Source organism: Protopterus annectens, chromosome 4.part1, assembly GCF_019279795.1.
Source record: "Protopterus annectens isolate FY-2018-M chromosome 4.part1, PAN1.0, whole genome shotgun sequence".
NCBI lineage: Eukaryota > Metazoa > Chordata > Ceratodontiformes > Protopteridae > Protopterus > Protopterus annectens.
Genome location: NC_056734.1, coordinates 50200334 through 50216557, shown reverse-complemented (window position 1 = coordinate 50216557; position 16224 = coordinate 50200334).

The window sequence follows — 16224 nt, the reverse complement described above, 5'->3', positions numbered from 1 at the left end:
CCATGGCTAGTCTGCAAAGGGAATAGGAATGTGTACCCCCCTGCTTGTTTATATACCACATAACTGTGGTGTTGTCCATCTTTATCAGTAGTTGGCCTGGCTGAAGTGAGTCCTTGAAGGCTGTCAGAGCATTCTGAACAGCTAGCATCTCTTTCTGGTTGACATGCAGATGCATTTGGTTTGGGCTCTATTTGCCCTGAATGCATCTCCCTGCCAGGTGGGCCCCCCAAGCATAGTCTGATGCGTCTGTAGTTAGGGGTGTGGGTGGCAGGGGGTAGAATGAATGACAGTCCCTTGTTTTGGTGACATGTCTCTGCCCACCAAAGAAACTCCTGTTCTGTTGTAGGCAGGGAATGAGAAGTATCAATGTTTCCAGACTGTGACAATGTTGACTCCATAAAGTTTAGGTACCATTGAAGTTTCCTCATATGCAGTCTCACATATGGAATTAGTAGAATGCAGGATGCCATGAACCCCAAACCCTGCAGAATTTGTCTTTCAGATAACTGGGCTTTTGTTGCCATTTGTTTGAAGTATGTTGTCAGTTGCCTTTGTTTGGCGGGAGGTAAGCCATCTGGGCAGTTGTATTCAAGCTTGCACCCAGGAATGTAATCATTTGAGAGGGTACCAGTTGTGATTTCTTTTCGTTTATGGTGTACCCTAGGCATGCTAGAAGTGTCCTTGTCCTCTGCTTGAATGAGACAGTCATCCAGATAAGGATAAATTTGAATGCTTCTTTGTCTGCAGAATGCAATTACTGGTGACAGGCACTTTGTAAAGACCCTGGGCGCAGTAGATAAACCAAAGGGCAGTGCAGAGAATTGGTAATGCAAAAAACCTGCTTTGAAGTGGAGGTATCTTCTACATGATTCCCTTATTGGGATATGCAGGTATGCCTCTTTTAAGTCCAGAGTTGCAAACCAAGCATTCCTGCCTAGCATAGGCACTAGCTGTTGTAAAGTCAGCATTTTGAATTTTGGAATGTCCAGGAATGTGTTCAAAATCGGTAAGTCCAATATTGGATGCCATGAATTGTCTTTTCTGAGTACCATGAAAAGTCTTGAATAAAAATCTTGCCCTTTTTCCTTTTCTGGTACCGGTTGAATAGCCCCCATATCCATGAGGGACATGACTTGTTTCTGGGCCTCCGCCCACTGGTTTTGTGGCTGATCTGGCCATCCGTTCGGAATTGGCAAAGTATGGAAATGAAATCTGTACCCCTGGGATACTATGTTTAATACCCACTTGTCCTGGGTAATTAACTGACAATTTTGAGTATGAAGTGCTAGTTTTCCCCCCAAGGGGGCTGCCAAAAGATAAGTGCTTGGTGATGGTAGAGGAAAGTCAAGAAGACTGCTTACTGTAGGGTTGGGCTTTGTTACCTCCAGATTTGGAGGTGGAGGCACCCCATTACTTTGACCTGTAAGAACCCTGTGATTGGTATCTGGAGCCTTTTTAGCACCTGGATTTGCCCTGAGTGGCTCAGTTGGACACAGGAAAGGCCCAATTTTTAGTAGGCCAGTGTCTACTGAACTTGGTTGGCTGCACTTGCAAGAAATCTTTTACAGTTTGCATAGATTTAGCTTGGTCTTCCATTTTCTTTAAAACCTCTTCTGCCTTATTACCAGAGTATCATTCTGCAAAGGGGCATCCAACAATTTAGCTTTAACATGATCAGGCAGATTTTGCTCCTTGAGCCAGGCATGCCTTCTAATCACAGATCCAGTAACGGTGGCCCTACAAGAGGCCTCCAAGGAATCAAAACCACATTGCAAAGTATGCTTTCCAACTTGTTCTGCTGAATGCAATAATTCATGTAACTATTTTCCACACAATCAGAAATCAACATATTCTGTTTCAGTAAGCCTATAACATGCTGTTGCTATTTAAGCATATGAAACTGGCAGTTTAAAGCCCTGATTGCCAAGGTTGCAGACGTATAAACCTTCTTACCCCATCTATCCCGCGCCCTGGAATCTCTATTAGAAGGGGTGGGATTCTTGGCTGTAAAGACCTTTACACCCTTGGGACCCTGAGAAATAGTTTCAGGATCAGCTGCAGGATTTTTGAAAAGAAATTTGTGGGAGTCAGGAACCCTGCAATATCTGTCTGGCTTACTACGAGCTGGAGGCAGGGAATCAGGAGGCATGCTCAATTCCGAGAACACATCATCAACAATGTCTAATACAGGAGGTATTGCCAAAGGCCTATGCTGAAGAAGGAAATCCCTAAGCCTCTTTTTTGATTCAGAGAAGTCCTGACTCTCCCAATGAAATGTTCCCTTAAAGTATGCAAAGTCTCTCCAAAAAAGTAATTCTCAGGAGATGCAGATGGGATGGATTCCTCTGCATCAGAATCCTCATCATAGGGTGGAATAGAAAATTCCTGATCAGAAGAAATGGAAACCTGATCTGAAGATTCATAATCAGTGCCTTGCCTAGGCCTCTTAGCAGGGGGTGGTTGGGAACCCCTGATCAAGGTAATTAAATCCTCAGCCATTTTGATCATCTGTTTTTTAGGCATAGGGGCCTGAGCACGTGGCTCATGCATCATCTTTTTAGACATGGAAGTTTTTGACCTTGTTTTTGTTGCTGACGTCGGTTTAATATAAAAATGTTGAGGCCTGAAGAGACATCCACGGGTTCAATACTCTGAGAATCTCTCGGCATACCGAACTCTGAATGGGTCTTGGTAGAGGCCTGAGACTCAAAGTAGCGGGTATCAGGGGCTGCGAAAGCACCTCACTGAGTACCGGCAAACCGGCGACTGGCCCTAGACAGGGTCTGTCTTTTTCTTTGCGTTTTTTGTGACTTCCGGTAGTCGGATTGCTAACCAACGACATTTCAGGATAATTAAATATTGAACCAAAATATTTAGAAGCAAAAATATACAGACACTTAATAGTGCATTGGTTAAATCTAGCACAAAACTGACAGCAAGGCACGTTGTGGTCTGGGCCTAGGCAAGGAATACAGTACAAATGAAAATCCTTATGAGGTATTTGCTTCCCACAAGTAATGCAATTATTACCTTTTACTGACATTGGTAAGAAGCAAGAAAAAGTTTCCCCAACGGGGTACTTAGAAGACTTCGGTTCTGAAACTCTAATATGAAAATTTCAGGAGTTGGCCGACCAGCACTTGCGAACTGCTTCTGCTTCGAGCACAGCACGGCAAGAAAGACTGAATTAAATGGCGTCGGCTGCATGTTCTATACCCCTGATGACCTGACATCATGGAAGAAGAGACAGCAACTGACGCAGGACCCAATGCTTTGTTATTCAGGCCGACTGAGGGCAACCTGCCAGCAGATTACCCAAATGTAATGACTGCAACACTTGTTCAGCAGAATGCATTAAATCCTGTAATTCTTTATTTTCAGCACAGTCAGGAATCAACATAATTTTCTGTTTAAGTAGTCCAATAATATGCTGCTGATACTTTTAACATATGAAACTGGCAGTTTAAGGCTCTAATGGCCAAAGTAGCAGACGTGCATACCTTCTTACCCCATCTGTCCAAGGCCCTGGAATCTCTAGCGGGGGGGGGTAGGGATTTTGGAAGTAGTAGCCTTAATGCCTTTAGGTCCCTGTGAAATTGTCTGTGGGTCCGCAGTAGGATTCTTGAAAAGGAACTTGTGACAATCAGGTACTCTGTAATACCCGTCAGGTTTCCTGAGAGCAGGAGGTAAAGTTTCTGGGGCCAGGCTAGATTCCAGGAAGGCATCATCTACAATGTCCAGGACAGGAGGGATAGCTAAAGGCCTGTGTTGAGGTAGGAGTAGGAATTCCCTAAGCCTCTTTTTGGAGTCAGAGTAATCCTAGCTTTCCCAGCGGAAATGCTCCCCAAGAGTGTGCAAGGTTTCACCAAAAGAAAAATCTTCTGGAGGGGAAGTAAAGGGTATGGAGTCCTCTGCATTCGAATCCTCATAAGTAGATAAGGGCAAGTCATGGTAATCAGAAGAAACAGAAATTTCAGAATCCTTATCAGAAGAATCAGAAGGAAAATCAGTTTTAGGTCTCTTAGAGGGTGAAGGCTGGCTTCCCCTAAAGTAATAAGGTCTTCAGCCATTCTTATCATTTGCTTTCAGGCATATAGTCCTGACCATGCGATTTGGACGTCAAGTTTTCTAGGCATGGTTCGAGTTTTAGGCCTTGAAGAAGAAGATGGCGTCAGTTTGAAATGCAAGTCAGTAGGCCTGAAAACACCCTCAGAAGCCGGTGCCTGCACAGCGGCTCCGGACCCATCCAAGGTAGAGACATCCGCAGTTTACATAGTCAAAGAAGCATCTCGTGGCATATCAGACTCCGAATGGGTCTCAGCAGAGGCCGGTGATTCTGAAGTAGCGGGTATCAGGGACTGTGAAAGCACCTGAGTACCAGTGAACTGGCGGCTAGCTTAAAGGAAGCGTCGGCAGCTTTGGACTTATGCGGTCTGTCTTTACGTTTTTTCGGAATGTCGGGAGTCGGGTGGCTTACCGAAGCCATTTCTGGATAATTAAACAGAGTACTGAAATAGTTTGATGCAAAAATGAACAGACGATGAATAGTTTGAGGATAGAATAAGGCACAAAACCGACAGCGAGGGACATCGTGGTCTGGGCCTAGGCAAGGAATGCAGTACAAATGAAAATCCTTATGAGGTATTTGCTTTCCACAGGTAATACAATTGTTAACTTTTACTGACATCGGTTTAGAGCAAGAAAAAGGATCCCCAACGGGGTACTTCGCTTTTTTGTAGACTTCAGTTCTGAAACTCGAAAATGAAAATTTCAGGGGTCGGCCGACTGGCACTTGCAAACTGCTTCGGGCACCGTGCGCCAAGAAAGACTGATGTAATGGTGTCAGCTGCATGCTTTATACCCCTGACGTCATGGAAGAAGAAACAGCATCCGACACAGGACCCAAGACTTTGATATTCAGGCCGGCTGAGGGCTACCTGCAGGCAGATAACCCAAATGTAATGACTGCAACAGTGAAACACGAAGATCAGGCTCTGCACTGAACTGAAGGATGCTGACTGGATCTAGTAGTGGGTCCAGAGATGGGCAACATGGTAACTACATGGTAGGCTGAACGTTAGTTACTTGGTAGAGACAGATTAAGTGCTATGGCTCGTTTCATAATTGCCTCATCAACTGTATCCCAAAAGCTAATAGTACAACAGAAGATAAAGAAATGCAACAGTTATAAGATGGTCACAAATGTTTAACCAGGCAATCTGGTACATCCAGTTATTGTAGTACATTTCCCATACAGTGTGGTGTTTTTATGTTTGCAAGGCTTAATTTTCGGAGATGAAAATTCAAGATGCTGCTTTACATGTCATTCTTGAGCTGCATCTGGGAATAACAGAATAAGTGCAAGGAAAGACCACACAATATTCATTAGGCAAGATGTCAGGCAGATTAACCAAATGATTCAAAGATATGAAATATGCAGTACTTATGAAAACATTATTTCTGTAAAATGTAAGCACTTTTAGCAATCATGACTTCATTAGACTGCTAACAAAGACGCAACTTTAGTCAAAAGGCAGGCCAACATAGCTCTAACTTTAAATGTGAGGTTTTCAACAATTTGGTCAGTGTGCCACATGCAGTTGTTAAAACTGGTTCAGATACATGCATCCTTCAGAAAGGGCTTACATTACTTAAAACCCAGTGTATGGAAATTGGGCTTAACTTGAACATAAAATGTGGCACGGTTTCATTTAGAAACAAATGGTGCAACATAGATAACAGCCTTAAAAAAAAGATAGGCACTTGTAAGAATCAAAGATGAAAGTGTTGACCTGTGGCAACTATCAGGAAATCCTTCTATTTAGCACAACTAGCAACCAAAGGTATTTCATTCAGATCCAGTGATGTTATTGTCCTCCTATATTCAGCACTGATCAGATCCTTTATAAAATACAATGCTCTATTCAGTTTGTATCTTTCATGACATCTCAAACAAGCTAAGTCCCAGATGCCTCAAATGAAAAAGTCTGGTCTTAAGAAACCTAGCTATTATGAGAGACTAAAAGCTCTGCTACTGCACTCTGTGTTTTAGACTTCTGAATAGTGACCCTTGCCTCACTTAACACACCATTAGAGATATAGTGAGATCCTTGACCATCTGTATCTTGGTAACACAGAGCTCAGCTAACACTAGAATGAACCAGAGACTGGAACCTACATCAGCATAAACAGAATGCAATGAGGAGATAATGTCATTACCCATCAGTTTCTCTTCTCTGAAATAAACCTCATGTGCAAGATAAATAATGTGATTCTATAGCTTCCTTCAAATTAACCCTGGACAGAATGGTGGCTTTCAAATTTATCGCAGTACTAATTGGCCCCTCCCTCCTTGAGAAAGGAGGATTCCTTTCTAGATCTGAAAAGATTAGCAAGGTTTTTGGAAAGGAATATAGTTTTAGACTAAAACGGCATTGAAACCCACATGAATCCTGTGCGACTTCCCTAAGAGAGTAGAGTTCAGTAAAGCTGCTGTTGAATACACAAAGTCTAATGCAATTCATTAATCTCGACTATGGGTGCACTTTAATGCATACATATATTACACAGGTACATATGGGGTCGAGTGAGTTGGTCAATATAATGTTCAGTAAAGGGTAAGCTGCTTGATGTAGTGAAAAGGACATGTAGTAATGGAAGTGATCTGTTAGATACAGAGGTCCACAGTTTACAGTGTGACTGATGGAACAGATATGGGAAAGGCAAAAGACTATGGGACTGAAGGATTATGACCAGATCTAGTAACATTCTCAGATAATGAATGCCAGGTGAACTGTGTAGCAGGATGCGGTGACTTTCTGCAGAGCTGTGTCCTTCCGTGTGATGACCTTCAAGACTACTCTCCTCTGTAGTTCTGGTAGGGGTCCCAGGAATGGATACTAGGTGAACTGTGCAGCAGGCTGCTGTGATCATTTTGGGAACAATGTCTAACTTTATTGACTGTCAAGTGGTACTGTGTCCTGTGAACTCTTCTTTTGGTTCTTGGCATAATTGGGAAACTACATGCCAATATATGGTTTGCCTTCATTTTAAATTCTCCAGTAATACTGTTGCAAGCACTCCTGTCATATGTGTTTCTAAACTGGAACCACAGCACATATGCCAGTAGACATTTCCTTCATTCTGTACTCCTTGAGAAACGGTATATTACATACACTGAAGTATGGAATCCTCAACAATCAGAACTACCTCTTCTGCCTTAAACAAAGGTATGTATTAACTATAACATTCCATCTGAGTTGTTGCTCTTCATTTGTCTTCAACCTGTGGGTTACCGGATCCGGCACGGATCTGACTCAGCTGCATATCCAGCATCTGATCCGAGTTCCAAGCTCCTCCCTTATCTATAATTCCCTTGTCTCCTTCCTCCTTCAGAACGAGTTTGCTGCCTGACCTAGCATCCACATCCAAACCAACACCTTGTCCCATGATGAATGTCTCTAGAAGCAAGAAAGGGAGAGCAAGAGGCACCCTAGTGGTCACTACTCTCCAGTCCACCAAACAGTCTATGCAAGGCAGGGGGAAGGAGGGAGGGAACGGTTGAAGACAAATGAAGAGCAACAACTTAGATGAAACGTTATGGTGAGTACATAACTTCTTTATCTGAAGTTGTCTTCATTTGGTCTTTAACCTGTGGGACAGAGTCCCCAGCTACTAAACACCTGGGAGGCCCTCATGGTAGGATATTCCTGAGCACAGCGGAGCCAAAGGATGCCCTGTTCCTGGATATGATATCCAACTTATGTCAGATGAAAGTATGCTATGAAGCACAAGTAGCCGCAGAGCAGATGTCATCTAATGAAACTCTGGACCAAAAGATCACTGAAATAGCCATAGATCTAGTGGAATGTGCCTTCACATGACCTGGCATGGATAAACACCTAGCAGAAATCGCCAGTGTAATACACTGGGAAATCCAACAGGCAATGGTGACCTTCTATACTGGTTTCCCCAAAAAGGGTTTAGAGTAGGAAATAAAGAGTTGGTCAGACTTACAAAAAGATTTAGTCCTGTGCAGGTAAAAATGTAACTGTCTGTGCACAACCAACAAATGCAATTATATTCTCCCTTATTTTGAAAATTTAGGTAAAAGACCGGGATATTAATCACCTGATTAATACTGGACTCCAAAGCTACCTTAGGAAGGAAAGATGGATTAGTACGCAAGGATATCCTATCCTTATGAAAAAAATCATATAAGGAGGCTTGACTGACAAAGCTGGAAGCTTTGAAAACCTCTTGGCAGAAGTAATAGCAACCAAGAAGGCAGTCTTCCAGACAACAATTGCAGGTCCACAGAGGCTGCAGGCTTAAAGGGGGATGGAATTAGAGCTTGCAGAACTAATGTTAGATCCCACGGCAGCATAGGATCCTTCATCGGGCCACAAAGAAGAAAAGTGCCTTTTCCGAAGGTTTTACAAAGCTTAGAGCTAAGGAAGCCATGTTATCACCTACATGACAACTAGAAATCGCTAATTGGACCTTGACCGTAGAAGAATTGGCACCTTGCTAAAAGATACCTGCCAAAAATTCTAAAACCTCAGAAACCGGAGCAGTGAAAGGATCTAGGGCACACTGCGAAGCCTAGATCGAAAAACGTTTCATTTGCTGGAGTACAACCTTCTGGTGGAAGACTTATGAGCTGCCATCAGGATCCTTTTGATGGGTGAAGGTAAGCTGGGAGCCCTGACTATCATGGGAACTGGAGCAGCCAAGCAGTGAGCTTCAGACTGTCCAGGTCTGGATGGGGAATTCTTGAAGGATGAGAAATAAGATCCTGAACTGGATCTAATGTCCATGGTGGAGCCACCAGGTGAGACCAGAGAGAGGGTAACCAGACTTGGCGAGGCCAGAATGGGGCAATGAGGATAACTAAGCTCCCCAGCCTGTGAGCTTTCTAAAGGAACTTTGGTATCAAGTGAAGAGTAGGACAAGCATACAGAAGGCTGAGGGGCCAAGCATGAATCAGAGAGTCTCTGGGGGCTTCCCCAGTGCAGGGATCAAAGCAAAAAACTCACTGCATTTTGTGTTGGAAGGAGGCAAAGAGATTGCAGCAAGGCTGACCCCAGTTGAAAAATATCTGTTTCACTATTGAAGGATTAAGAGACCACTCATAAGGCATCAGAATAGACCAGCTGAGCCTGTCCGCTAGAATGTTGGACCTCCCTGGAATATGCGTTGCCACCTGGTGGAGATCACCCACTCACATGCTCATGGCTTCACGACATAGGGGATAAGACCTGGTCCGCCCCTGCTTGTTGATATACCAGATCACAGACATATTATCCGTCTGGATAGCAATCATCACACCCTCATCTCCAGGACATTGTGGTGAGATCAAAGGGGAGTGCTCTGCACTGGTAATGACTGGCTCCCAGCCAGAAGAGGAGAAACCTCTGAGAACACCTGCCTATTTTGATGTGGTAGTATGCATCTTGAAGGCCGATCAAGCCCATCATATCGCTCTCCTGCAGAAAAGGCAGGACAGATTGTAGGGTGACCATCCGGAAATTCATTTTGGCCACTGACAGGTTCAACATGGAGAGATCCAGAATGGGTTTTAAATCCCCCATCTTCTGTGGCACCAAAAAGAACCTGGAAAAAATGCCTAATCTGCACTGGTCCGGGAGGACAGGTTGGATGACATGCTTTTCTAGCAGCTTTGCAATTTCCAGTGCTGCATCCTCCCTTTGCGCGGGTGGGACATCCAGGAGGTGTCTGGGTGGTGGAGGTGGCTTGAGAAAGGGGACTGAATAGCCTCTGGATATAATTTGCAACACCCAACAATCTTCCGTGATGGATTTCCAGACTGTTGGGTGTAGCAAGAGGCAGCTTTGACTGCTTCCAGAGAAGAGCAGCTGAGTCAACCCTTCAGGGCTGTTGCGTGGGCCTCTCTGAGAAAGGCTCTCGAGACCCCTGACTTCTCAGACCCCCTCTGCCTCTAGGGTGGCGTCTCTCAAATCCCCCTCTGCCCACGGGGAAAGGCCAGTCCCGAATGTCCTGGGAATAGCTCCGAGATTTCTGGAAATGCATTTTCTTGGCCCATCACTGATTCCTACAGAAGGTTCGTTGAGGGGCCGAAAAGCGGATCCCGACCGACAGCTGACAGAGTCTTCCCATCCTTCTCACTCTGAACTAAGGTGTTGCGTACTGACTTCCCAAAGAGTGGAACCGTCATATGGGGGACATTTGTAAGAGACACCTTAAAGCGTTCCGAAAAGGCACACAGCCGGCATGGTGCTTGATAACGCGTGTACTAGCAGGTCTAGCGGCACCCTCCATTGCATGGGAGAGGAGACGCATAGAGGTGTTAGCGATAAATGTCAGGGTAGCCATTTGAGAGAACACTTTCTTGTACTCCAAAGACATGGACCCAGGAGTAGACTCGGTGGTCTCCTCGACTAGGTCTCACTGCAGCCTAATCAAATGTGCCAAATAATTCAGCGCATGAGCAGAAAATGCTGAAGCATATTCCTGCTTCCCAAAATGGTCCATCGTCCTGAACTCTCAGTCAGGAGGATGAACCGTAGAGCTCTCCTGAGCGAACTCCTTCTTAGTAGCAGCTGCCACCACCATGGCATCAACCAGGGATCCCTTGGTCCAATGTGTCCTGTCTGTAGCGGCACTCAAAATTTTGTCTGGGCATTTGGGAATGGGCTCCACCATGTCCGGTTCCTTCCACGTCAGAGATGTAATAAGATCCACCAAAGAATCCGCAGGAGGGGACACCCAGGAAGTAGAGGGTTTTGCGCCAAATGCCTTCAGAAACACAGATTCATCCAGGTTAGGATCATCCCCCCACCATGCTGGCGAAGGATTTCCATGATGTCTCCAAAGGAGACATCCTTGGGGAGGGGATACTGGGGGAAAACTTCCCCTTTCTCCAAATTGGTGCCTTCCGTGAGGGACTCTGGTGGGTAGTCCAAGTGCCTCCTTTTGCATGTACGTTTGCAAAGAACCTCTTCAGTTGGGGTTTCTGGGGAGGAACCACCAACATGTCCCTGCTCTCAATTGGGAGCACCCTGGGGCAAAGAGGCGGCAGGCTGTCCATGAGATGGCAGGATGGCCAGCTCCGCCTCAGACACAGAGGGAGCTGGGGTAGACTCAGAAGACAAGATCGCCAGGGGTCTTGATGGGATAGAGAGGACCCTCTCCACCATTTTGAAGGCCAAAGGGGAACATATCTCCTGAGAAAGGACAATTGAAGGAGCCATAACTCTCTGACCCAACGGGGGAGCCAAAGCCGAGCCTCCAGGTGCAGAGATTCCAAGGGGGAAGGCTCTGCTTCAAAGAATTTGAGCCGACGCTATCCCCTCCATCCTCGCAGCCGGCCTTACTTCAGCTGAAGGGCATGCTGAGGATGAGTGATCCGGGGAGCTTTTCCTGGCCCTGTCCTTGGACTTAGCACAGATGGAATAGGAGGTCTCTAAGTGGGCAGCCCCAAGGCATTCAACGCACAGAGTCTGGCCATCGGCTGGAGAAAGCTTGTGGCCTCAGACTGTGCATTTTCGGAAGCCTGATTTGGGGATTTCAGCCATGCTCCCAACACACCCACACAGAGACCACACACGAGGTTAGAAAAATTGTTTTTTATTTTAAACCAGCCCAGAGAGCACAAGGGGAGCTAGAAAAAGGAAAACGTTTAAGAAAGGTGTCACAAAAAGAAAAAAAAGGTAGAAAAAGCCACTTACCCTAAAACTGTAGCCTAGAGCACAAATTGTGATGTGGACATGAAGCGTGGCAAACGAGATCTGAAGGGAGGATGGAGGCGGGCATTACGGGTAGGGGAGGAGCTTGGATCAATTGCTGGATATGCGGCTGAGTCAGATCCATGCCGGATCCAGTAACCCACAGGTTGAAGACCAAATGAAGACAACAACTTCAGATAGTTTCATTCACAGATCCCCCCTCCCTCTTGTTTATGCACTACTGTTGCTTAAGCATCTTCATCAGCAGAAACAACTTTACTGTTAAAGCAGACACTTATAACTTCACTATTTCTTAACACTTCCCATACCTAATTTTCAATATACTCTCTGGATGTTACTATCTCAACAAATTATGTGCAATTCTGTAGTCCATGAAGCAGGGAACTGCACAATGGTATACTGAAAGTTGATGGGGAAAGGTTAATAAATGTTGAGGATATGAATGTCTGTTCAACTTAAAACTTTGCTGAAAAATGCTGAGCGTCTGATAAATTAAACAAAGATAGGTTACTTCAACATTTCCTAACTTTTAAACAAAGATAGGTTACTTCAACATTTCCTAACTTGTTTACACCAGATTCACTATATACAATGAGTCTCCATATTATGGATTAACTCAGCAAGGATATACAGTTTTGTCTAATATTTAATTTCATACACTGGCTTGACATTTTTAAACAGAACTGGACAATAATTCCATTGTTCATGAAATGGAAAATCAGAAATGGAAGGTTAAAAATTTGTTTGAAAATACTAAGAACGGATGAAATTCTGAGTGCTTGATTTTGAAGACAGTCTCACTACTAATAAAATCAAATGACATCACCATTAAACAAAAAAGATCACGTATGAAATATTTAAAATTACACTCAATAATGGTCATACAACATTTTGCCATTAAATTATCATTAATAATAATAATGCAATTCACTTACAACTTTACATATAAATACATTATATACAAATGTCAAATATGAACTTTATAGGTTTACATTCTTGTAGCTGCTGATCATGAAATTTTATGAAATCCATTTCCACTAATGTGGCTTTTACATTTCTTGTTTTGCTCTGAATTGTTGTCAAAAGGTTAAAGAGTTCTACAAAAATGGCAGTAAGCAAGTGCTGGACATGGAGGTATTTTAAGTGCAAGACACTGGATGCTATCTGGGTCTCATTTGCAGCTGTAACCTTCAAATAAACAAATTATGATTGTAAACACTAATTATTCCACCTCTATACTTTTCCCTCTTGTATTTCAGGCCACTGTTAAAATCATTATTAGAAAGAGCAACAGATAAGCATCCCTTCAATAAGAGTGAGACTGTGCTACCTGCATTCACAACCAGCCTGGACATGCACAGGTAAAACAAACTGATCTGCTGCTGTCTCCCAAAGAAATGTAGGCATTAACAATTTTTAACTGTTTTTTTAGCTGTTTAACTGCTTCACAGTTTCAACTGTTTGAGACTTTCTCCTGCATTTTGTATTTTTTAGTACTTGTGTTATTTTATAGCATAGGGTAGATTCGGACTTGCTGACTCTAGACTGTTTGGCATTATCTGAGGACTAAAACTAGCCATCTTACATTAAGAAGGCCCTCTGCACCCTTGTGGCGGGACACATCTGAGATGGAGATTTTTGGAATAAAGCTCAGTATTGAGCATTTCCAGTGATTAGGTTGTTTGAAAATTGTTTTAAAAAAGGGTTGTCACAGTTGCTACATAAGCTCTGCATTTGCATGGGTTTGCACCTGTTTTAATACAACTCTACAGATTTTGGCGACCAGCCACCGCTCTACTATTTTCATCTGACCAATCCGAGGCACAGGTTTGCAAATAGTGCACCTTTGGGCAGCACTGCGCATTGGAGGTAACCACTGGCGGTTACAGACACAAAAGCTAAAGCAGATTTATTTTCCCTTAGAAGCTGCCCGTGTTCCAATGGAAGAGACCCTTAAATTGCAGTTAGATGCTTGGAGAGTACCTCAGCTGGGCTTTTTACAGCATTTGCCACTTTAACTGAAATCTCCTAATCCCCAATAGACCCGTACTCCTTGACAGCCCCAGAGCATTAAGCCCTCAATTAAACCACATTCTTCCTCTTTATTACACCTAGTATTATGGATGTTCAGTTCTCAGTTTCTCCTGCCAACCTGATTGACATGGGTATCCTGAGGCAGCAAAACCACAAGCTCAATACGAGACAGATGCATATGCACTAAGAATTTGGAATCCTTGCTCTCTCGTTCACAGAACAGTGACATTGATCAGGTTGTCAGCCCACAAACTACACCTGCACAAACCATGGTCTCAACATATAACTCATCATATGTGGAGGTACTCACCAGAAAACACCAGAGACCTCTGAAACACAAATATGCTCTACCTAATGCAGTACCTGCAGCACTCAATACACACACACCACAACTGTCTCACCAAGCAAACCCCTACGGCAAAGCAAATCTAAACCAAACTTTTGGTCATAAGCAATTCTATAGTGAGACACACAGATGTCCCATTCACCAGGCTGGACAAAGAGAAGGTTACAGTCAGCTGTTTGGTGCCAGGATCCACCAAATCCTGCACGCGCACACTCTCGCACACACACACTCTCTCTCGCACGCACATGCACACACACGTGTGTCTCCACAATAAGCACTGTTATGACTCTGTTATAGTTCATGTTGGTGTGAATGACTTGAGATGTACCTCACTGTACTATATGAAGAGAGACATGACTGAACTCTCTGAATATGTGTCTCAGACAGGTATGTCCCTAGCCTTGAACAGTATACTACCTTTACTTAAGGTGATACCACAATATATAAAAAAAGACTGACTTCGGCAATTGGTTTAGTTTCTAGTGTCATTCTAAGGGGATCCAGTACCAGTCAACCTGTGATGACATGGTAGACAGACCACACTGCTTTGCCAGAGATGGCCTTCATCTGTCACCTCTGGGATTTTGGTTACTGGCTAAGACTCTTGCCTCCCCCACAGTGCCTTTTTTAGGCAATGTCACAACAGCAAAATTCCTGACATAAAAATATCTTCAAAAAGCAACCTCAGGGTTATGCTACTAAACGTTAGGAGTCTAAACCTAAAACTACACTCACTGCCATCTCCTTAGAAGATGCTGGCACCTGTGCAGTCACAGAGATTTGGTTTAAGGCCATGGAAAGCATCCCAGCCATACAGGGTTATAATGCCTTCCACACATTCAAACCATAAACAAAGTGCGAGAGCTAAAGGAGGTGGAGTATCAATATTCAACAAACATAATACACCTCTAAACTGGTTAAACAAAAACGATTCCCATGAACTAATCCAGATCCAATTGACTTGCAGGTCAGACCCCTCTCTAAGTTACTGCCAGTTATATGACCCCCCCTCCATGAAACAGGATCCCCATACTGCATACCTGGATTTACCTGAATTGCTCAAAATACAATCAAACACCCTGATTTTAGGTGACTAATTACCCCATCCATAGACTGGGTAAATTATACGTGTACTAACACACTTGCCCAAAGGTTCTTGGACTTCAAATCCCAATGTCCTGGACTGGTTGGTTGACACCCCCACAAGGGGCCCCGTGCTCACTAACATGAGTGATCATTGCACCACCCCCATGTGTGCAGCCCTTGCAAGTGAGGTCTGATTATAAATCAGTTTCATTAGAAGTAACAACATCTGACCCCCCCCCCCCCCCATTAGTAGCAACTAGACTAAAAAACTTCTTCAAAGCCAATTACAACCTAATATGTGACATCATTAATAGCTTCATAGCCCCTGCCCTCACTGATGGCATGGACACCTATGCTGGGATTTACACCAATGCCTTGTATAAACATTGATACAGATGTATTGACTCAGCTGTACCTGATAAGATCAAAACAAGATCCTCAAGAAAGAATAAGCCTGCCTGGTGGACATCTGGCATTAACAGGTTATACAATAAGAGAAAGACACTGATGTCCAAGAACAAGAAGGAACGGTCTCTGAATTGGAATTATTCCCTCCTTGGCTTAAACAAGCAAATAAGACACCTTGTAGTAAGTTATTCTAAAGCTAACTAGGTATCCAAATTAGCTTCTTTCACTAAAGATAACCATAAGGCCTTCATTAGCTACATTAGAAACCTTAAAGGAAAAGCCCAGATCTGTGCAGAACTAGTTGTTAATGATACCACATATACTGAACCTGCAGAAATAGCCAACCTGCTAGCTGACAGGTTCAGTGAAAACTTCTCCCCCTTGTCCCCACCACATAACTCCCAAAGCATCCCTACCACCTGTCTTCCACCTAGTATCGCCAAGGAGCAGGTCATAAACACTCTCTCTCCAAAGCCCAAAACACAGCCTCTATGGGACCTGATAATATCCCAGGCTACGTTCTAAATGTATTAAAAACAGGAACTAGCTGCACTGCTGGGTACTTTTTTTTAATCATAGTCTAAGCACTCATTTTGTACCTGATGAATGGAAAACAGCAAC